The 24,656-nt window shown below is 41.2% G+C and overlaps 1 long non-coding RNA gene across 1 annotated transcript; it reads left to right on the top strand.

Annotated features, from left to right (window-relative positions):
* The first annotated feature begins 17,173 nt into the window (after positions 1–17,173).
* On the top strand, positions 17,174–19,719 carry LOC142826925 (uncharacterized). The gene is made up of 2 exons (XR_012901201.2): positions 17,174–18,299; positions 19,090–19,719. It is a non-coding gene; the product is annotated as an uncharacterized LOC142826925 (long non-coding RNA).
* The last annotated feature ends 4,937 nt before the right edge of the window (positions 19,720–24,656 follow it).

The following is a 24,656-nucleotide window of genomic DNA, read 5'->3' as shown; positions in this document are numbered from 1 at the left end:
TTTTCTGAAAGAGCTCTTTTGGAAAGAGGCTTTTTCCTTGTAGAAAGAGGTTTACCAATGTCGGAAAAACCCCTCTGTTCTTTTGATTTTTTTTGAAAGAACATGACTGCAGTGTGGACATAAGTGAAGTTTTTTCAGAAAAACAGCTGTTTTTCCACAAAAAAAAAACCTGTAGAGTACACATAGCTTTTATGTGGATATCCTCCATATTTTCTGGTGCTAAGAAATATAATTGAAATGTTTTGTTGAGAATGTTTGCTTCCTATGACACTACCAGTCATGTCTCCGGGACCATGGGCAGAGGGACACGGATTGCATAGATTGCCTGCTTCCCACAAGATACAACAGGGATTTGTCTGTGTTAAGTACGAGAGCTTGTTTCTACCTGGCCTTATTACACATAAGAAAATTTCCCTTTCTCTTGTACAGCCCACATATAGGCCAGACTGAAATGTGGACTCTGTGCTGTCTAGGAAGCATGAGACGTATTCTTCCTCTATTCTATTAGAGCAGAGTACCCCAAAGGGACGTGTAGATGTGGTAGTCTACACATGGCAAGTTAAATCGGGGGACCGGCATTTTAAAATGGCAACCGGACGCGATTATGCTAATCAAGCGTGGGATATTTAAATCCCGCGCTTGGTTTGCAACTTCCGTATGCTTCATTTGCCTCCCTAGTTCAAACTAGGGGACAAGTGTAGACGTACTCTATTAGATCACTTGTACAATCAGGGGAGGATTGATATCATAAAGCTGAGGAGTTTCCCCTAGGGAGAGAATTCACAGCTAGCAGTTATGTTGGGAAATCTAGTCCCATTGTGCTACTTGACCAGCACAAATGAAATGGATTGCATATGAGAATCTGGACCATTAAAGGCCCATTTTGAAATGGGACAATTCTGCCTCTCACTATTCCTCCAACATTCATCAACAATTCAGCTCTCTGGGTGGAAAAAAAAAATCAATTCACCTCAGTGGTGCCTAAGCTTGGAGACAATTAATGCAAACCAATTCCTCAGTATTATATGTCCTCACAAAGTCTCAAGACTGTAATATATCTAATAGAGTCAATTACATCTGGGGAGATGTTTTAAAATGATAGGAGCCCATTAAACAATTTGAGGCTATTAAATGCTCAGATGCACAACATCAGAGCAAGCAAATATTTATAAAAGCAACTTTTAAACGATAAAGGAAATTAAATATGCTAACATCAACAGGAAAAAGTGGAAACTGGGAAAATAGCAGGGAAAAAAAGTAAGAGATACCATTCATCTAATAATTTTCCAAGATCTCTACATTATTTGGTGGTTACAATAAAGAATGCCCAATGTGATAATTAAGGCAGTGTCAGCTGGATTGAATTTGCTTTCTTTACATTTTATGTACAAGGAGAGAATTTCAAATATATTACAGTGGCAATCTAAACAAACTTAGAATGCACTGCTCTTTTGGAAACAGCATGGCATGGTGCAGAAATTGACAATATGCTGTTATATTGTACCGAGTTCTCCATTCCCTCCTTTTTCATTCCTGTACCGCTAGGCTGCAGGCAAAACATCTCTCTGGATCTGGTTTGGCTGTATTGCTGTTTTATCATCACCCTTGCCAGTGATAATGCTGGGAGCATGACCATGCCAAGACAATCTCTCTTTCATTTCCGAATCAGATAAAAATGCTGTGGAAAAAGCCCAGAATCTTCTATAAAGAGATTCAGCAGCATCAGCCAATACCAGTGTAGCAGGGTGCTGCCTGAAATCTCCCACCACTTACCTTCTTTTTATGTCACAAGTTGGTCTTTTGGAGATATATGGCTCTAGCCTCACAACCTCACTCCAGTATCTTGCGGGCTGGAGCCCTCCATGGAATTGCCATTTGAGAGAGCTCCAGCAACTGCCAGGAAGGAACAGCAATCACTACTTACAGCACCAAGGAACAAGGCAGGAGGTTGATTCCCCTTAGTGCCCATTGAACCAAAAAGTTTGGGGGCATGCAGCCACAACAGAATAAGGGGAATCGTCCGACCTACACAGTAGTGCAAGAAAACAAGCTAGTGTGGGAGGAAGGAGGAATGTGACTCTACCCTACCCCGACTCCTGGACCCTCCACAGTTTTCTTCTTCCCTCCCCATGTAGTGGAAATGCAGAAGACAGTTGTGAGGTCAAGGAAATTAGGTGGTGTACCACAATCGTTCCTTTTGTGCCCGCATTTTCTACAGGTTTCTTGGATGCTCTAGGCAGCCATTTGTGCTTTTTGCTTCTTATTATTCTTTTGTTATTCTCAAAGAGTGAGCTGTTTGCTCAAGATGGTACAGTGTAGGAATGCACTGTTGACTTTCAGCAAGTTCTGGGACAGGTTCCAAGGCCATGCACCTGGCATGGTAGTGCAGGAGGGCTTGGGAAGATCACATAGCTATCTTTGCTGAATGTTTCCCACCTGATAATGCTTATTTGGCCTGGGAAAATATGCAAAGTATCAACAAGCTAATTATTGGATGTGGGCAAATATGCAATGTATCAATAATCTTGTCAGGTTCTCAAAACAACAGGGGTGATTACTGTAGATCCAACAGTATATAAGTGTCGGGGATATTCCTAACATTGGAACTTTGGCATAGAACAAAGCTGCAGAAGGTGCTACACACTGGCCACTGGGGTCCATCCGCTGTCCTTCTCTAGGGGGTTCCTAGCAGCAGAAGGGATGTAGGCATTGCATTTTATTCTGAGATCTGCTTAGGCTTAATAAGTATTGTCCTTTCTTAATAAGTATTACATTTTATTCTAAGGTTTGCTTAGGCTTAATAAATATTGTATTGTTTTAGTAAGTATTGCATTTTATTTTGAGATTTGCTTAGGCTTAACGAGTATTGTATTTTATTGTAAAATTTACTTCATTGTATTTTATTCTAATATTAAGCATATTCAAATAAAATATAGAATTTTACCCTAATATTTTACCCTAATATTTGCTTGGTAAAATCTTTAAGCCTTCACCCAATTTGTGTGCTTATTGCCTCTGAATCCCTTAGGGAAAGAACCATTGCCCCTTGGCAATACACCCATTATACATTATTGGGAAAGGAGAGGAGAAGAGGAAGGTAGGTGCACTACTGAAGGCAGAGGAGCTCCTGGTGTTCTGTTCCTTTTCCTGCAGCCCCTCCCAGCAGGGAAAGAAGCAAAAGTCTGTCTTATACCCCCAGCCCTGTATGGAGATGCACTAGCTCTGTGGAGGGGCCAGGAGTGGGGCTGGGAGTTCTACTCCTTTCCCTGCCGGGAGGGGCTGCAGGGACAGGAACAGGAAAAGGACTCTCAGGAGTGATGGGATGCACCAAGTATTAAGGGACCACAGAAAACGTAACTGGAGAATTTGAAGTACATTAAAATGTTTAGCTTTGCATATTTTGTGCCTTTGTAACCATGAGATCTTATTGCGTTTGCGTTTACTCACCTTCCGCCCTTCATTTGTTACATTCATTGGGACTTGTGTCAAAGACCACCAAAGTCAATGAGAGACTTTGCATTGACTTCAGTGGTCTTTTCTCATAAATTCATAGCATTTAAGATCCCCTGGGAGCATTAGAGTATCTAGTCTGAACTTCCTTATGTCAAAGGCCACAGAATTTCACATAGGGTATGTCTACACAGCACCGTTATTTTGAATAACTGACGATATTTCAAAATAACAAAGTGTGCATCTACACACAAGAAGTAATTTTGACATAATGTCAAAAAAATTTCCAGCTGGAGGACTTCTTACTCTGACTCTTGTAAACCTCATTTTAAAGGATTAAGGGAATTCAGAGGGAAAAGTGTTCTATTTTGAAATAAGTGCTGTGCAGATGCACCCAAATTCAAATTAAGCTAATTATGAAGCTTAAGCCAAAATAATTTATGTTAGACTCAAGAATATCTTCCAAAAAAAGGCTCCTGTCCTAATCTGAAATGATGAAAAATCCACCATTCCCCTTAATATTTTGTTCTCAGAGTTAATCACTCTCACTGTTAAAAATTTGCACCTGGCTTTCAATTTATACTTTTAAAGAAAAATGAATCTTCTTATGTGCTTTTTGTACGGTGCCTATTACAGTGGACTCCCTAGTTCTGTTCAGGAACTTTTTATGTTATCATAGTAACCATAGCCTTTCCAAAGGGTAGTTCTCAATCAGTTTGGATCATCCACAGATGCACCATGCCAGCAAATGTTCTCATGCTTTATTAGATCCTGTTCCAACCTAGTGTGTGCCAGTGTGTTAGTTTCTTGATAGGCCTATCTCTCTGAACACTAGGCAGTCCTGACCTGTTGAACCAAATAATTGATATCAGCCAAGTTACACTTATCAAGCTTGATTCTTTTAATGTGTGAGTGTTTCTGATCACTTGCCCAGTCATCCATGAATAATAAAAATCAGATGTTGTGTTATGTAACTCATCTAAGTCTGTTACAAAGCCTCAAAGGAATTGTAGTAAAAAGGTTGCTATAACATCCAGAATTTAGGGGTTCCAATTCATTAAATTACACCAAAGATGTAGTTTTGGAAGCGCAACACACTTTATGCCTCTTTTATGCAGTGTAAGCTATAAAAGGTCAGAGAGGCAGAAAAGAGGAAGTGTAGGACAGAAAGAAGATATCCAAGATTGCTGGAAGTGCAATAGACACCTGTACCTATTGGATTCAGGAATTAAAGCCACCCCACATGTGGAAATCTCAAGGGAGGGGAGACAATTCCTACTTCCCTGCACAGTTATGTTTAATGTTTCCATAAACAGAATCACGAAACACTGAGACCAAAATTCTCAAAAGCAGGTGTTGATTTTGGGTGCTTCATTGTTAGGTTCTCCAATCAAGGTACCCAGCATGGACTGCTGCTTTAAAGAATTTTGGCCCAAGTATTTTGCTAGGATATTTTATACCAAGAAAGTAAGGGTTTACATATGTAAACCTCCTATTGACAAATTCCAGATAGAACAAAATCCATTATCCAAGCAACTGTTATCTGGGAAAGAATTTCCAGTAGCTCAGTCAAAGCTTATCTGGTGTACATTACAGTACACCGGGACACCTCAGAACCTGGTGATTTAAAGGGGCTCGGGGCTCCTGGCCATTGTTATGGGAGAAGCCAGAGCCGTGGGCCCTTTAAATGACTGTTGGAGCCCCGAGCAGCACAGTTTGAGTTGCACAGAAGGGCAAGCTGGGGGAGGCTAGGCCCCAAGTCCTCTTTGTGCCTGAGGCCCCACCTCTTCCAGACACACAAATTGTCCCTCTCTTACCTTGCCAAGGGGCCTGGAAAATCTCTTCATAGCCCTGACAGTATATATAATTTTTCAAGTATGACTAGTGATTTTGAGTGCCTAAACAGAGACCTCTGAAAGGGGCCTTATTTTCAGAAAATTCTAAGCAGTCATCCCCTGAAAAAAATCTCATTCTGTTGAAGTACAGCAGCTTATAAGAACATAAGAATGGCCGTACTGGGTCAGACCAAAGGTCCATCTAGCCCAGTATCCTGTCTGCCAACAGTGGCCAGCACCAGGTGCCCCAGAGAGGGTGGACCGAAGACAATGATCAAGTGATTTGTCTCCTGCCATCCCTCTCCAGCCTCTGACAAACAGAGGCCAAGGACACCATTTTATCCCCTGGCTAATAGTCTTTTATGGACCTAACCTCCATGAAATTATCTAGCTTCTCTTTAAATTCTATTATAGTCCTAGCCTTCACAGCCTCCTCTGGCAAGGAGTTCCACAGGTTGACTGCACGGTGTGTGAAGAAGAACTTTCTTTTATTAGTTTTAAACCTGCTACCCATTAATTTCATTTGGTGTCCTCTAGTTCTTCTATTTAGGGAACTAATAAATAACTTTTCTTTATCAGCCCTCTCCACACCACTCATGATTTTATATACCTCTATCATATCCCCCCTCAGTCTCCTCTTTTCTAAACTGAAAAGTCCCAGTCGCTTTAACCTCTCCTCATATGGGACCCATTCCAAACCCCTAATCATTGTAGTTGCCCTTTTCTGAACCCTTTCCAAGGCCAAAATATCTTTTTTGAGGTGAGGAGACCACATCTGTACACAGTATTCAAGATGTGGGTGTACCATAGTTTTATACGGGGACAGTAAGATATTCTGGGTCTTATTTTCTATCCCTTTCTTAATAATTCCTAGCATCCTATTTGCCTTTTTGACCACCGCTGCACACTGTGTGGAAGTTTTCAGAGAACTGTCCACGATAACTCCAAGATCTCTTTCCTGATTTGTCGTAGCCAAATTAGCCCCCATCATACTGTACGTATAGTTGGGGTTATTTTTCCCAATGTGCATTACTTTACACTTATCCACATTAAATTTCATTTGCCATTTTGTTGACCAATCACTCAGTTTGGTGAGATCTTCTTGGAGTCCCTCACAGTCTGCTTCTGTCTTGACTATCTTAAACAGTTTGGTATCATCTGCAAACTTTACCACCTCACTGCTTACCCCTTTCTCCAGATCATTTATGAATAAGTTGAAAAGGATTGGTGCCAGGACTGACCCTTGGGGGACACCACTAGTTGCCCCTCTACATTCTGTAGCTTGTACATATAAGGGTATGATCTCACATTAGCCATTGTGCCTGGATATAGTGCTTGAGAGACTTTTCTTCTTGCATCCTCCTTTTGGTAGCCATTTCCTTGGACCAGCAATGGATAGTGTCAGCCAACATCTTCTCCCAGTCCCCTTCTGTGGTAATGGAAGATCAAAGCTAAAGACCAAATCAAATACTCCAACTAATCTTCCTCACAGTCTCTACAGAAATGCTTTGATACTTGACCCTTTTATAACATAAGAATGGCCATACTGGGTGAGACCAAAGGTCCATCTAGCCCAGTACCCTATCTGCCAACAGTGGCCAATCCCAGATGCCCCAGAGGGAGGGAACAACTTGTAACCCTCACATGATCTCTCTCCTGTCACCCATTTCCAGACAAACAAGGCTATGGACACCATTCCTACCCATCCTGCCTAATAGCCATTGATGGACCTAACTTCCATGAATCTATCTAGCCCTTTTTTAACCCTGTTAAATTCCTAGTCTTCACCACATCCTATGGCAAGGAGTTCCACAGGCTGACTAGGCACAGACTGAAGAAAAATTTTTTTTTAAACCTCCTGCCTATTAATTTCATTTGATGACCCCTAGTTCTTATATTGTGGGAATATGTAAATAACTTTTCCTTATTTTCTCTTTTTCCACACCAGTCATGATTTTATAGACCTCAATCATATCCCCCCTTAGTCTCCTCTTTTCTAAGCTGAAAAGTCCAAGTCTTTTTAATCTCTCTCCATATGGGACCCATTCCAAACCCCTAATCATTTTTGTTGCCCTTTTCTGAACCTTTTCCAATGCCAATATATCTTTTCTGAGATGAAGCGACCACATCTGTATGCAATATTCAATATGTGGGGTGTCCCATGGTTTTATATAGAGACAATAAGATGTTCTCTGTCTTATTCTCTATCCCCTTTTTAATGATTCCTCACATTCTATTTGCTTTTTTGACTGCTGCTACACAGAGAACAATCCACAGTGAGTCCAAGATCTCTCTTTTGAGTAGTTGTAGCCAAATTAGTCCCCATCATACTACATGTATAGTTGGGATTATTTTTTCTAATGTTCATTACTTTGCATTTATCAACATTAAATTTCATTTGCCATTTTGTTGCCCAATCACTTTTTTCTGGCCTCTACAGAGTGTTTCCTGTTTTGCTTCTTCCCCCGTAGCATTTCTCTACTATTTCCCTTCAGCAGTTTATTGTGAGGGTCTCCCTGCTCCTTTTAGAAGCACATTTGTCTTCCTCCCCCTGTACACCCACCAGCAGCCTACTCTGTTCTCTATAGCTGTCTTTCTCCTGTTGCAGGCCCTAATTCAGGGATCCCCCAGTGACTACCCTACTCCCACATGAGTGACTTAGTCTGACTTCTTCAGGATTTTCCCAGAGAATCCCTCCCCTTATTGCCTCTTCAAGCCCTTTCCCCTTCTGTTCAATTTCCAGCTCAAGTGAGGCAGTGTTTCCCTACTTCACTACCACAGCTGGGGCTAGTCTTTCTAATTAAGCCCCATTATTCACACCTGGGGTCACTAGCCCTTACATATACAGAAACCTAAACCATTGTGGTAGAGTATGAAGAGACAAAAATCAGAGCTTCATTATAAAACTTAAAATACATTTGGGGAAATGTGTAACAAGCAATTTAAAAAGGTAACACTAAATTTAAAAACTTAAAACACACAGTCCTTTTTCTCAGAATCTTTGCTTCATTCCAAGTTTATCCTCAATGGTGGAGTACTTTTATTTCTAAGAAGAAATAGTGTTGTAATAAGCAACAGTATTATTTTATTTTTTTTGCAGAATCTAGTAGATTCCAAATTGAAGTATCCTTATTGAAGACACTGAAAGCCTGACATTTCAGGAAATAATAGTTAGGCCATTGGGAATATAAATACCAGGACTATGTAAAAAAGGAATATTTAAAAGAAGTTTAGAGGACTGAAGTATATTTTTAAAGAGAAATATTTCAGAACTCTAGAAAAATGGAGCATACTGTTTGGCAATTAATTACTTTGGTTCAGTACCTGAGAGATACATGCATGAGTCTGATTTTTTTAAATTTGTTTTCATTATTTTCTGTTGTTTACTGGCAAAAAAAAATGTCAGGCAGTACATTTCAACCTGTGGAACTACTTGCCAGAAGATGTTATGAAGGCCAAGTCTCTAACAAGGTAAATAAAAAGCAACCCTAGATAAATTCAATGAGGATAGGCCCATCAATGATTACTAGCCAGAATAGGCATGGATGGTGACCCTAGGCTCTTTTTGTCAGAAGCTGAGAAGCGTGACAGAGGATGAATCACCTGTTCTGTTCCCTTTGGGGAGCCTGGCACTGTCCTCCTTTAGAAGATAGAAATACTGGATTAGATGGATCTTTGATCTGACCCAATGTGGCCATTATTATGTTCATATCCTCTGAGGATCGGAGATGAAGCAATGGGCTTAAATTTGCTGCAAAAGAGGTTTAAGTTGAATATTAGGAAAAACTTCATGTTAGGGTGATTAAGAAGCTTCAGAGGGGTAGTGCGTTAGTCTGTAACAAGAAAAACTTAAAAAACAACAATTGGCCAGAAGCACCTTAAAGACTAACAAAACATGAATGTGCAGTTAAATGAGCTTCTGATTTGGTGGCTGATGTGGCTGGGTCCAGTGATGAAATCACTGATGTAGATATATGGGCAGAGATGACACTGGAGCTGATTGTAGGGGTGGGTTCCTGGATGATTATGATGGCAGTGTGTTGCATGGTTACTGGAAAGAATTTGTTTAAGGTTAGGGGATTGTCTGCAAGCAAGGACTGGCTTTTCCCCCCAAAGCCTTTGAGAGTGAGCAGTCATTTTCCTCAGTTGCAGATTGTTAATAATGCGTTGGAGGGGTTTAATTTGGACCCAATCACATCAGCCACCAAATCAGAGGCTCATTTAACTGCACATCCACTAATGTGATCTATGCCAACAATGCCCCACTGCCATGTATATTGGCCAAACTGGACAGTCTCTATGAGAAAGAATTAATGGAAACAAATCAGATATCCGAAAAGGCTACACACAAAAACCTGTTGGAGAACACTTTAATCTGCCTGGACACTCATTAATGGATCTCCAGGTCACCTTTTTGTTTCAGTCAAATTCCACAAACCAAATACACAGAGAAGGATTGGAACTTAACTTCATTTACAAGTTTAATTCTTATCATTCATGCAAATGATATGAACAAAGACATCGGTTGGCTTGCACCCTACTTTCCACATCCTGTGACTTAACCTACCAACCGAACAATGGAGGTGCTAATGGTTCTTATCAGCTTCTTGTAACTATTTAGTCTTTAAAGTACTACTAGATTATTTGTTGTTTTTTAAGTTTTTCTTGTTACTGACTAACTTGGCTACCCCTCTGAAGCTTATCTATTCCCTGTCTCTCTTTTTTCTTCCTCCCCGCCTTTTTTCCCTCGTTTTTTTTTCTCTTTTTTTCCTTCTTCCTCCTCCCCCTTTCCTTATTTATTCTTGAATCTGGACTTCTAACACTCCTGTCATCTGAAGAAGTGGGCTGTGCTCACGAAAGCTTATAATACCATCTACATGTTTTGTTAGTCTTTAAGGTGCTACTTTTCTAGGGTGGTTAAGGACTGGAATACATTTATTGTTGTGGAATCTTCATCATTGGAGATTTTTAAGAGCAGGCTAGAGAAAGGTCTACCTACTACTTAGTCCTGCTATGAATATAGGGGACTGGACTAGATAACCTCTTGAGGCCCTTTCCAATTCTGATTTAATGATTAGATTAATATGAAAAGTCCTCTCTGCTAAAAGCAGTTTCGGTGGGAAATGGTTTATGTAATGCTCTTCCTGATTTCCACATCTGAATATCCTCACCTGTCTGAAAGATTTACCTATTTATTAAGGATCCTTCCATTATAGCTTTCCTTCATATTAGGGCAAGCAGCCCCTTAGAGTGGTTCTGTGGTTTTGTTGGAGGACTTAGTTTGCATGTGACTAAGTAAAGCTAAGTCAAAAGGGATCCTGGGCAATGTAGTCTTAACTAGAAAGCTGCACAATTGGAATCAGGTAATAAGGCTAAACCCTACGTGACATCTAAATTAATACTCAGCATCCTGAACAACACTTAAGTTAATTCAGAAGTTTAGAGAATTTTTCATTGAAGTTAGTGGGTACTATAAGCTCTCAGCACTTTTAAAAATCATACTATATTTATTTAAGATTTTAATACTGGGCAACTAAGTTTTAAAATGATGTCATAAGATTATGTGAAAGGGATTTTTGTGGAGAAATATTACTCAATAAAGGGCCAGAGTTTCACAGAGCACTTTTTATCATGATCAGGTTGCTGAAAGAATCAATTACTACCAAACTACAAACTATTTAGAGGTTGTTTTGTAAGTATGCTGTGTTTTCAAATTTCAGTATTTAATAGCTTTGTTGCTTTTTCTAGGATTGGTCCCCTGAATCACTCATCTATTTTCTTAGGGCACATCTACACTACAGCATTATTTTGAAATAACTAATGTTATTTTGAAATAAAAAGGTGAGCATCTACATAGCAAGCCCATTATTTTGAAATATTTTCAAAGTAACAGGTTTCATATTCCAGAATGATAAACCCTCATTTCTCGATGAATAATGCCTACTTTGAAATAGTTATTTCAAAATAGGGTGTGTGTAGACGGTGCAGGTTATTTCAAAATAATTGGCCTTCAGGGCTTCTCATGGCTGTCCTGGTGGCGACTCTGTCCATACCTATCAGAACTCTATAGTTCCCCTTCCCCTGCAGGATTTAAATCTGCAGCCACAGGAGAAATTCCTCGTAACAGATGGAGGCCCTGCCAGCCCTGTGCCAGGTAACAAAATCAGTTTATGGTGCAATGGCATACCCCCACACTTCACAGCAGGCCTGGAGCATGTGCCTGGCATACACCGCTGCCATCAACCGCTTGGTCGTCAGCATTGAGTGGCCAGCAGCCACCCCCCTGCAACTGCTTCTCCTCTTAGCCCCACCCCATGGCCACCAAGGGCCCGCCACATGATCCCACCCTATCTCTGAGCCACACTTTCTCCTTCCTCCTCTTCCTTCCCCCTCCCAGATTCTTTTCCCCAGTTTCTCCCCCATTATATTTAACTGAAATAAAAAAAACCAGTTGATTGTTTGAAAACAAAAAGTCTGGTTTATTGTATCTGCAAGGGAGGGTAGTAAGACAGGAAGGTGCGACGGGAGGGAAGGGGAAGGTAGGGGTGGGGGAGGAAAGGCACAGAGGGGCCATGCAGAAGCCTCTTGTGAGGAGGCCCATGGGAGAGTCACACGTGTCCTTGGCTGAAACGCTCCCTCAGAGCCTCCAAGATGCACACAGCTCCCTGATGGGCCTGCCAGATGGCAGTATACGCAGCTGCTCAAAGGCCCTGCCCAGAAGCTTGGTCTCTGCTTCCCACCCTGGCAGGAACATCTCCTCCTTGTTCTTGCACAGGTTGTGCAGGACACAGCAGGCTGCCACCACCTGGGGGGATGTTCCACTTGCGGAGGTCCAGGTGGGTGAGGAGACAGTGGAACCTCCTTTCGAACTGCCGAAGATGTCCTCCACTGTGATGTGCCTGCCATTGAAATGTTCCTGGGTGGAGTCCAGGTGTCCCATGTAGGGCTTCAACAGCCACAGGAGCAAAGGGTAGGCTGCATTCCCAATGATGCACTTCAGCAATTCCACGTCCCTGATCCTGATGGTGTGGTTGGGGAAAAAATGCCAGTGTGCAGCTTCTGGGACAAGCTGGAGTTCCTGAAGATGTGGATGTTGTGTGCTTTCCCCAACCACCTGACATTGATATTAGTGAAAACCGGCCTTGGTGGTCAAGAGGGCCTGCAGCATAATTGAAAAGTACCCTTTCTGGTTGATATAATCAGAGGCCCAGTGGTCAGGGACCCAGATGGGGCTATGGGTACTGTCAATAGCTCTCCCCCATGGTTGAGGAAGCCAATGGTGGAAAAGCTGGCGATGATAGGGTCCATGTCACCCAGGATGATGACCCTGCTCCGCACGCTGGTGTTGATGGCCCTCATCACCTGTATAAGGATATAAACAGAGAATTGTGGGGTTATTCACACAGCAGGAGTAACCCCAACTTACCCCATCCCCAGCATGGCTTTGTGAAGGTGGGATTGCAAAAATTCCAGGAAGGGAGAGTCCATCTTTCCCCTTCCCTAGGGAATCCTATTCCAGTAGTTCACCAGCTTCTAGGGACAATAGCATGAAAACACCATACCTGCATGAGCATGGCTCCGACAGTCGATCTCCCCATTCTGAACTGGTTCCCCACAGAGCGGTAGCAGTCTGATGTGGTGAGCTTCCAAAGTGCAATGGTGACCCACTTCTGGAAGGGGGTGGCCAGTCTCATGTGAGTGTCCCATCTCCAGAGGGCAGGGGCAATACACTCGCACAGTTCCAGGAAGGAGTCCTTCTGCATGCAGAAGTTCTGGAGCCATTGCTGGTCATCCCACCACTCCATGATGATCTGGTCCCACCAATCAGAACAGGTGTCCTGGCACCAGAGGCAACAGTGTACAGTGTGCAGGGGAAGGCAGGAGGGATTGTGCTGCATGAGCAACATGTGGAGAGAGGTGAGGAGGTGCCCCACAGGGAGCTGCAGATCGTGTTCTGCAGTGCCACATGGGCAGCCTGCAGTAACTGCAGCAGAAGGTGTGGCAGCAGGTCTAAGAGCTGGTAACTGCTTTCCAGCAGGTCTGGCTTATGGCTGGAGTGCTACAGTGTCTGCAAGGGCAACCAGAGCACACAGTGAGATGAATTTGCCGTCCCCTGAGGAGGTAGTCAAAGGTGAAGAGCCTGAGACATGGCTGTAGAGGGGAGCCCCTTTAAACACGAGCCTCAGATAGCCTCAGGCAGCAGCTACAGGAGTGGCTACTGTCCTGATGCTCTGCCTGTTCCAGAGAGCCTTAAATGCAATTCAGTCTTCAATCAATGTGGATGCGCTATTTCAATATAGCTCTGCACTAATTAGTTGGGCATTTGTAGCGTGGACACGCTATTTTGAAATAGCTATTTGGGGAGTTATTATTCCAAAATAGCTTATTTCGAAATAAACACGTAGTGTAAATGTACCCTTAGAGAGAAAGGACTTTATATTAACAGGATGGCTTCAAGATGTTTTGTACTCAACTCCTTTACACCTAGCCATGTAATAATTGCTCAGAAGTGCATTACTGCTATGATCTAAAGATATGATATGAGAATTTTTTTTTGGCTGAAATGCCCAATAATGCTCTGTTAGCATTATGCCTAATATGCTTATTTCCACAGCCGTATGTTACCTATGTTCCTGAGGGCAGAGCTGCGGTAGAAGGCATGATTTGGCCACAACCGTGTGCGCTTCTAGCACTAAGAAGCACACTTGCAATTTGTACTCTCTCTCCTGAAGTTTATTTCAGAAGCTCACTGTATTCTGCTCCTTGGAGGACATAACTCACTCCCCCACACCCTTTTCTTATGGGACTTGGCTAACCAGATGTTTTCCTAGGAATGTTAGCCAATTTAAATGTCTCACTGTAAAGACCTACAACCAACTCATACATGTAGTTCTTGGACAGTCACTTAATTGCGTTCCATAAAAAGAGAAATTTCTTAAGCTTGTGTTGTGTATATTCCATATCCTGTATTTGTGTCATGCTAAAAGGGAAAATGTGTCCATATACTTCAGACCAGCATTCACTGGTATCTGAGAATGCAATAAGCAACCCAGAACATGTATGACATCTGACTCCTATCAGAACAATAATTAGATCTCTACTTGGAAACAGACAGTCATTGGGGAAGGACTAATAGGGGAAAGGTTCTTTTCACACAGATCATAAAAACCATGTGTGACAGAACAAAACAAATAGTAAGTGCTTATTCAGAACATTGTCTCAAAGGGGGTTACAGCATATTATGGCCTGTGGCATGCATACAATTAAAGTGAAAAGTATATCAAAAAGCTTATTTTCAATTAGGAACTATGGCCAAATTGGGGGGCAAACCTCAGCCAAAAAGCAAGCACCTGAAATGCTTTTACTTTGGTAAAATATTTGCCACAAAATACTGCAATTCTTACAGTTTTCCTTCTAAACTTTTGATAGCAATAAGTATATTTGGATTAAATGCCCAAAATGGACATTTATGTGACCTTAAATGATACCTCTGTTTGGGGCATCTACTTGTTCTGCCCTCAGGTGACTAACCTATACCATGGCCCATGCCCCACACTTCTATTTTTAGAACATTAGCTCAAGCCCAGCTCACACATATCTATCCTCCAGGTAGCAGGGTCATGCTCCCTGCTGCAGTGTAGACATAACTATAGACTCATCATTTTTGGATTCTCAAATACCAATACAGGTCAGAGGCCTTCTGCCTTAAATTGTCCAAAAAAATATACACTTCTGCCTCTCAAATGTGGATCTAATTACAATGATCCAGATATGTGCCTTCCTGAGGCTGGACTACAGCAACATGCTATACTTTGGCCTGACCCAGAAGGCCTCTCACAGACTAGAGAGAGCTACACATAGCAGCCATGTTTTCTAACCAGAATGAACTGACAACAGCACAGTGACTACCAGTTCAATCCAAGGTACAGTTCCAAAATCCTGATCCTTCTTGTCAAATCCCTAAATAAGCTAGTATTAAATTCTCTCAAAGAAATCTTTCTCTCTGTCCTTTCACTAGTAGATGTTTTCCCAAGGAATATGAAGATGAACACACAGCCCAGGTTCAGCTTCAACTGGCCAGCACCAAGGTGTCCCCTTGAGAGTGAATTTAGCTATGGGATTTGCTTACCATCTGGTATCAGGTGTTGTGTAAGTCATGCAATCTTCTTGCAAGAAGATTCATTTCTTAACAGGCATTTCTCAAAGAATTGATTTGCAATGCAGCTGCAGCTACATACTCTTGGAACAAATCAACTACAACCACATAAATAAAGAACTTCAGATTATGAGGGAGAAGAAGAGAATACCTCAACAGAAGTACTTGAAACATCGATTAAATGTACTTTAGGTACTACCGTTTCTTAGACATGCAAAGATAATAATTCATATATGCCATTTTTGGAAACACTAAAGATGTTAAAATAACCTTTCAGATTATTTGACCATAATCATTTCATTCACAGAAATTAGAAAAGAAACCTTTTTCTGTGTTTGACAACCAGAACGCAGTACCTTGAATGAATAAAACCTGCCTGTGTGATCAAACGGGCCTAGCTATTGGTTAAAAATGTGGATAATGCATTTCTGAAGTGTGCATACAGATATCTCTGACATCACTGCTGAGAAATAGGGGAATTGCATTTGATGTTGTGCAGCCCTGCTCACAGAAGGTGATTTGCTGATTGTAGTGGCTAAACACAAAAGTCTTCCTGAGAATAGAATTTGCCTTTATTATCTATGGTCCTGATTCAGCAAGGTTTTTGAGCTTGTGTTGAATTCAGTGTGACCATTCTAATGCTTGTGTGTATTGCTGGACTGAGATCTGCAGAAACACATAATAGTTTAGGACAGGAAGTAAAAAGGAGTACTTTATCCATTTTCAAATCTATGGGAGGGATTTATGTAGGTTAAATTACCCAAATTAGAGTTTAACCAAGACAGAGGTTCATTACCCACATCTTTGCAAGAGAACAAAAGTAAAAACACAATATCTTAATTGTTCTTAAGTGGTCAGGGGACCTTAGTTTAATGGTTGCTGTGAGAGCTGCCACCTTCAACTTCTTCTGTAACTGTGGGTGGACAAAAATGCAGTAAAATCTGCTATTAATTTAAAGAGGAGCATGCAAAGAGGAGTTAAAGCTTGATTTCCTTTGAGCGAGAGAGGAAGAAAAAAAAAACCCTTCTCACATCGCATATGTTTCAGCCAGAATCCACTGAGATGTTCCTGCTGTGAACTGATAACTGAGACTGATAATAAATGTAGCCTGACTCAATCAACTAAGAAGTTATCATGCTGCTTGCAGGTTTGAAGATAGCTCCTTATAAAAATTTTAAAAAAATCAAACTGGGCAAAATATGGGCCAGAGTTGGATCCTAACACCTACTTCTTAGCCTTTGACAGTTCAGTTAAAAGAAACCTATGATCAGACCACCATGACATGGGTTGTGAAACCTTAATCAAAGCTAAAGTGGTTCTGCTAAAATAAACTCAGGTGTCTTCATCCCATCTCTACTGGAGACATCTCTAGTAATACAGTATGCTAACCACAGGATTTTTTAAAAAGTACCTCTGCTAATCATACTGAAATATTTTGTTCAAAGGCCTTGAGATTTTTCTATTATGTGATTTTTATATGCACACCTTTATTTGTTATATTGTATGTGGCTTTTTGGTTCTTACCTCTCTAATCAGGCATACAAAGAATGGGTCTAATGCTGCTCTCAATTTACATAGCTGAATGAGCATGTAACAAGAGAGCCACATAAATCTGGTTGCCTATTCTAGGGAAGATTGTGTCAGTGAATAAGAGGGATTAGTCAGGAAAAGAGCTGCAACCATCCTGTGCTTTGGGATACTGCTCAGGGGTAGGAAATTGATATAAATGAGCTGCTCCACCCCAAGCAGCCATATATGTAAGCTGACCCTCTCTCCTCCCATACTGGGGTTTTCAGAGGCAGAAATCTCTTTATAGCTCCAACAAGGTGAAAGGAAAAAAAGCAACTTTTTTTTTTCCAACTTAAAGCAAAGAAAAAACCCTAACCCAATTGTTCCTAAAAGGAGGGAAAGAGGACACCTGCATGCCTCTCCTTCATATCCTGGAGCTGGGTGGCATTTTAAATACTGCTCTGCACATGAGTATCTCCTGCAGCTGTGGAACAGGAGACATATGGCCATCTAAGAAGACTCACTGCCATAAGAACTGCTTTGGCACAAATGGAAAGAGTTAAAAGTAACAGAGAATGGATTAAAATTAGGGATAACTGCAGGAAATGACTAAAAAAAGAAAAGCATTATCTTACCATGGAAACTGCTCATGCTGCATATAGATAAGAGTCTGTCAGCATTTCCTTTTTAAATCCCCTATTTAGTAGGATTTATAACTCAGATGTGGAAAGTCACTCCTAGCTGAAATATGACTTCTAAGGTCTCAGGAAAGATGCTACCTCTGTATGATTAAAATGCTTTAATGCTGTAGTTTTAGGAGGAAACAGTTAAACTGGGTTAAAGAACAGAGTGAATAGTTTGACATGTTTTGACTCTTCATCTGTTTGAATCACCTGCAATCAGTTAACTGTTTTCTCTAGTTTGTTCTTTGAGACAATTTCCTGAATCTTTTCTGCAAATAATTCTTGAGCTGGAAATTGCTCACAAATTCACAATCTGAAGAGTGCTACTGCTGATTGCATAGCGGGGATCAGAGCTAGACTCCCCTGTACAGCTGCATTTTTCTTGACTGAGGAGAGAAAGAAATCAAAATTGCATCTAAGCTTCCCTTTTAATTCCCCCTTCTCCACTGCATCATGAAGCTGAATGGGGATTAGACCACTTTCCACAGCCTAAGGGCTTCTCTAATTATCTCTCAACTGCTCAAACAAGAGGATCTTCTGGCACCCAGGGATTGCTGGGATATAAGAAAATTTTGACCACGCTCACTAGGCCAAAGTGAGGAGAAGGAGGGAGTGAGATAGATGCCACCTAAGCTCATGTGTCAGACAAGGATTTTCCTCTATGAGGTAAAATGGCTGAGCACCAGATCTATTAATTTTCCAACACTTTGCCATCACCAGAGCAATACAAAATAGCCACAAAGCAGGATCGAGTATCCAGATCATGATATTGTTTCTATTCTCTGGTTGTAGGAAAGTAACTTTTCAAAGCTAGGTTTTGCATATGAGTGGTCAAAGTTACAAAACTGAAATTTACTCTTTGCAAACACGCCTGCCAATAAACTCCTTTACAAGACAATTCATAGATAAAGGACATATAGAGGGCATTGTAGCTAGGCACACAACAGGAACGCATTCATTGGCAAGCATGATGTCTATATTATACTCATTATGCCCTCCCATAGGTTCCTGTTGTCTTTGGTTCACTTATCTATATGTATGCAGGTATGCTTTGTGGTTTGGGCTTCTGTTTGGTTTTGTTTGCTTACATCATGGTTTGGGGAAGAGTTATTATTTGTGGAAATACAGATATTTGTGCACAAACTTGCATATTCACAGGCAAATGTGAACATTCATTGCAGACTCAACATATGAATGTGACAAGAGAAAAATTGATGTTGAGTCCGCTATATAAGCAAGTCATGGCTATACCTTTCTCTCTCCCTGCAGCAGCATGGAACCCATATATTTTTAAATCAGGTTTTAAGTACTCAGCCAAAAATCTAATTTATTATTATAACCTATTATTATTATGTTATTAATTAATGCTTAAGAAATTTGGAATAAAGAAGGTCTATTATGGTAAAAATGACTTTCTTTTTTTCTAGTTTTTATAAATCTAATCTTTTATTGACAGATACACCAGTGAAAAGAAGCCATTTGATGTGAAATCTAGAAGATTTTGAAAGTGAATTTGTGCTATTCATTCTGTAAGGTAAAATGCTGTGAAGCAAGATGAACTACTGTTACTTAGGTCATAAGAGAAAAGTGCTTTCTGCCTGGACTGGAAGCACTGAACTTTCCATGAGTGGTTCCAATTTCAAATTGAGTTCAAACCTGTCCATTTGGACCATCTAGCTGTAGTATAATAGGTGTTCATTTCTTGATGGAGACATGCCAACGCATATGGAACTGGGAATTGTTACTTTATGCAATACATATTTTGGCACACAGTGATTCTGAACATGTCAGAGCAATTAAAAAAAGGAGGAGAAACTGCATTGAATTGGCAGATGTCACTGATTTTCTGCCTACCCTGGCAGAGATTTGCATCAGAATATGAGCTCAGGGATCAAACTCTAGCTACTGGCTCAGTGTGTCTATATAGCTCAGTGCAGACGGAAGCCAACACACAATGGAAAGAACATGGGGAGGACAAGACATGAGAACAACTATCAGCCTTTGTTAGATATATATCTTCATCCCCATTTTTTCAATCCTAATTTTGTGTTATAAATAAAGGAAAACATGAGGTTTGTGTAAGTTACTTATTTTTAAAAGTCTGTTTTTGTTCCTAAATAGCTGTCTTAAAGCTCCGATGCTATAGATTCCTCCAGAAATAAAAGTAGAATTAAAATAATGAAAAATATGATAAATTACACTTGCACACTTATATAATGTTTTTGGGTACAACTTCATTCACATTTTCAAAATTTACTTCTTGTTTCCAGGTAGCTAAGATACTGTATGTTTGTCAAAACTATCATGCTGAAGGATCTTCTTTCAGCAAAAAAGTTGCCTGACACTGTTGAAACACATAATCTGTCTTGCAGTACAAATGGGATCACGCTTTGTTTTAAGTTTGGACTTGACTTGAAGTCTGTTGAAAGATTCAGGATGAAAGATGTTTAATACACAATTGGGACCAGACTATGTTTTAAGAACATATTTTAATGTTTTAATCATATTGAGGGAGTACCTCTTTGTAAATGGCTCTGCCTGGCCATGATAGAAATTACAGAGTTGCTAGGTAAGAAAAGTCAGCTCTTTTCAATAAATCCATTGTATCAAAACACCTAATATCCTGTGTGGTCATAGAGGAAATGGCCAGATCTAGGAGATGTTGTATAGTAGGCAGTAAAAGGTATATACTTAGAATCTTATTATCATTATTATTAATTCTTTGTGAATTATAAGCAGCGCAGGGTATTGATATTTGTCATGAAGGTTGCCTGACACTTTCCACTATAAGATAATGTTTTCAAATTGCTTGTAACTTGGCCAAAGATGATTGGGATGAAATTTTTATATCTCAGGTTGAGTTGTTTGGGGAAAGTTTTAGCTAAATCAGTTGAGCTATTTTTCAGCACAAGTTGAATAAAAATACTTCATCATGCCCACGTTAAAATATCTTACAATAATTTAATTGAGAAGCTACAGAATGTTCATGCTTTGTTGCAGGGTCTTGAAATTTCGGCTACATGGACTGAATAGGATCTTCTCGGCTATTGCTCCTCAAAACTACCAGAGGGCCACTCTGGTACTGGAACTGAGAGCAGACAGACTGCCTCTCCTGTGCTCTCGGTGCTCCCAATATCAGTTGGAGAATGTGGAGGCACCTGACTTGGATTCAAAGGGATGAGGAAAGGGGGCAGCAGGGAAGAGATGCAATGCGAGGGGTGTAGTGGGATAGGATCCTGCAGTGAGGAACTGGGATTAGTACCAGGAATTGGAAGGGAATGAAGGGAAGCAGAAGATGATGGGGAGATCTAGAATAAGTGGGCAGGAAGAATAGTAGCCAGGAGTCAGGTGGGGTAAATGAGAAGCAGGAGTAGAAGCTGGGTGGAGGAGAGAAACAAGAAAGGCTGGGACCGATATCAGGGAAGATGGTGGAGGTGAGAAGTACAGAGGGGGACAGTAACACACTCTGCCCCTTCCTCAAACCTGGAACAGAACCCATAAATCCTGAGTCTCAATATTTTTTGCTCTCTGATTAATAGATGTGAAACCCATCTGATTAAATGTGTGTCTCTGCCTTCTCTAGTGGCAGGTACCCATTGAAAATTATAGCCTTTAACAGAAAACAAGGAGATGCTTCATTTATTATTCCTAAATAACAGAATGACAAAGTTTATTAAGCGAATGTTTGTGAGAAAGTCCATATCTCCTGAATTCTTCATATTTTTCTGTAGTAATGCACTGAGTTCCATTCTTGTCTCACTCACTGAGTAAGCATCAGAGTCTGTCAGGCTGTGTCTATACTGCACACTTATTTTGAAATAACTCATGTTATTTCGAAATAATAGAGTGCACATCTACACAGCTAACCCATTATTTTGAAATTTTTTCAAAATAACAGGCTTCTTATCTGGCTTCTGTAACCTTCATTTCATGAGGAGTAAGGTACGTTGTAGGAAGAATGTTCTTTCTTCGACTTCCAGCTGTGTAGACAGCACCAAAAGCCGAGTTAAGCTACTTCGACTTAAGCTACACAATTAACATAGCTGAAGTTGTGTATCTTAACTCGATTTTAACCCAGGGGCTACGTCTACACTGGCCCCTTTTCCGAAAGGGGCATGCTAATTTTCAACTTCAGAATAGCGAAATCCGCGGGTGATTTAAATATCCCCCGCGAGATTTAAATAAAGATGTCCGCCGCTTTTTTCCGGCTTGGGGAAAAGCCGGAAAAAGCGTCTAGACTGGCCCGATCCTCCGGAATAAAGCCCTTTGAAGTAGGAATAAGAGATCCTCTGGAATAGGGCTTTATTCCGGAGGATCGGGCCAGTCTAGACGCTTTTTTCCGTCTTTTCCCCAAGCCGGAAAAAAGCGGCGGACATCTTTATTTAAATCCCGTGGGGGATATTTAAATCCCCCGCGGATTTCCCTATTCTGAAGTTGAAAATTAGCATGCCCCTTTCGGAAAAGGGGCCAGTGTAGACGTAGCCAGGGTGTGTCTAAACTACAGGGTTTTGTCGACAAAAGTGGACTTTTGTCAACAAAACTATATCTGTGTCTACACTACCGCTGAGTTCTGTCGACATAACGTCGACAGAACTCAGCAGTTTTGTCGACGGCTGTAATCCTCATTCTATGAGGAATAACGCCTTTTGTCAACAGAGTTCTTTAGACAGAAGGTGTTATTGCATCTACACTGTCCTTTGCTTTGTTGACAGAACTGGATGTAGTCTAGATGTTCTTTGTCAATAGAAGCTTTGTTGACAGTATCTGTCAACAAAACTTCTGTCGACAAAAGCCTGTAGTCTATACATACCCTCACAGTGTAGACATACCTTCTATGATGGTTTTAAACAGCTTGTTTTTGGAAGATTTGGTACTTCTTATTTGTTTCCAAACAGCTAACAACAGAATAACTTCACAGAATCATAAAAATATAGGGATGAAAGGGACCTTAAGAAGTCACCACATCCAGCCCCTTGTACCGTGGCAGGCCAACTAAAGCCAGACTATACCTGACAGTTATTTGTTCAACTTATTTTTAAAAGATTCTAATGTTGAGGATTCCATGACTTACCATGCAGAGCTTTTTGTCCACATTTCCCAATTTGGGGTGCCCAGAATCGAACATGTACTCCATCTGGGGCCTCACTAGTGCCAGATAAAGAGGGACAATTATCTTCTGTTTCTTACATACAATACTCATTTTAATATGCCCAGGAATCATATTAGTCTTTTTTTGCAGCTGTATCACATTGATGACTCATATGCATTTTTTGCTCCATTATAATTCCCTAGATCTTTTTCAGCAATATTATCATCTCATCAGTTACTTCATATTTTATTTTTTTGCATTTGTTTTTTCATTCTAAGCACTTGTTCTTCATTTATCTTGAATTGCATTATTTAGCTCTGCAATGTAGAAATAGCCATAGTATATGTTAGTATTATTACATTTTATTGTAATTCTGTTTTTTAAAAAGGAAACAAATACTGCCAGCATCACTGACCTTGTGAACAGGATATCTAGTAAGAGGTCACAGGAATACCAAAGAAATGGAATAGGATTTGGATAAAGGCCGTGTCACGGTCCACCCTCTGGTCCCGACCGTATTGTGAACAAAAACAAAACAAGGAAGGCTTTGGGGTAATGCATCGGCCGCTGCCGGTGGGGTGGGGTCAGGGCCCTCCATCACTCCCGAATCCTGGCCCAGGGCCCTAACACTAGGAGCTTGACTCCCAGTGGAAGCAGGTGGGGGCTTGCCCCTAAATTCGCCTGCTCACGGGCTTCGTGACCCTCCCTGGGCCTCACGACCTCGCCGGCGGCAGACTCAACTCTCCCTGCTCCACCCTGGCGTAAGCAACTCGGGCTCCCAGCCTGCTGGTTCCTCCCCAGCCCCGGTACCTACTCCTCCGTTCCCCTCCTGCTTCCCTCCTCCCTCTCGCTGGCCCATCCGGCCCCTTTTATCCTCCCCTTGGCCATTTTTCCCCATTTCCGGGTTCCCGGCAGCCATTTTGCCCGTCACGTCGGTGACGTCAGCTGACATCATCTCTGAGCGCTGCTGCACGCCGTCTTTCCCGCCCTCGGGCCGGCCAGTTGCAGTCTTCCCCGGCCCCCGCCCGTCTTGGGGGCAGTCCAGAGGTGGGTTCCCCGGGGCTGCCGCTGCAAACTTGGTGGCTCCTGCAGCCACGGACAGTCCTTCTGCCCGCAGCTGGTGGCGGGGTTGCTCCACCCTGTCACAGACCCAGATTTCTATCTTTTACAAGAATTAGAGCAGCTTATTATTTCGCATGTTAACTGCAATAGAGAAGATTTCCTTTTTAGAATAGTTAGCAAAAGGAACACAGGGATTGTCAATTGGAAACAGCCAGTGATTGGTCTGCCACAGGATCCTCTATTGTTATATAGGATGACTTAGAAGAAGGTAAAAAACCCAAATAATCCATCTACAAAATTCCTGAGATGGAATTTCCTTGTGACCTGAGCTATCAACTTATACCCTGAAATGTAATGGTGGCTATCCTTGTTATTTTTTTTCTTTGAATCCTTCCCATTTTAAAATTTATATTGATCCCATATTATCTGTATGATAAATTCAAGCTAGGTAAATAGAGACAAATATACAATATGACAAAGATCGCTACCACTCTTAGGGTATGCAATGGATAAAGAAAGAATGAGGGTAGCTCTGGAATAAAGAGGAAGCTATGGCTGAAATATCTCTTTTTAAAAAATATATTTGAACTGATGCATTTTTGTATTTACCTTCCCATTGTGGTAATGCTGTTTCAGCTTCAGTTTCTCTTGCAGGTGAGTGGATTTAGCTATGCAACAAAACCAATAAATGCTGCCTCACCAGGGCTTAATGGTATTGCCGCCCATGATCCCTTGGAACCCAAAGGAAGCTTCCACTGTCCCTCATAAGATCTTGCCTTGGGTTCTGGACAATAAAACTGAATCAAGTCCAACCCTCAACCTTGCTGTTTCTCCAAGAGTTGTTTCCTCTGACACAGTCCCTTTGCTAATCT

Source organism: Pelodiscus sinensis, chromosome 1 (genome assembly GCF_052426305.1).
Source record: "Pelodiscus sinensis isolate ZL-2025 chromosome 1, ASM5242630v1, whole genome shotgun sequence".
Classification (NCBI taxonomy): Eukaryota; Metazoa; Chordata; order Testudines; family Trionychidae; genus Pelodiscus; species Pelodiscus sinensis.
The sequence above is the reverse complement of the archived record's forward strand: the minus strand, read 5'-3'. Positions and strand labels throughout refer to the sequence as shown.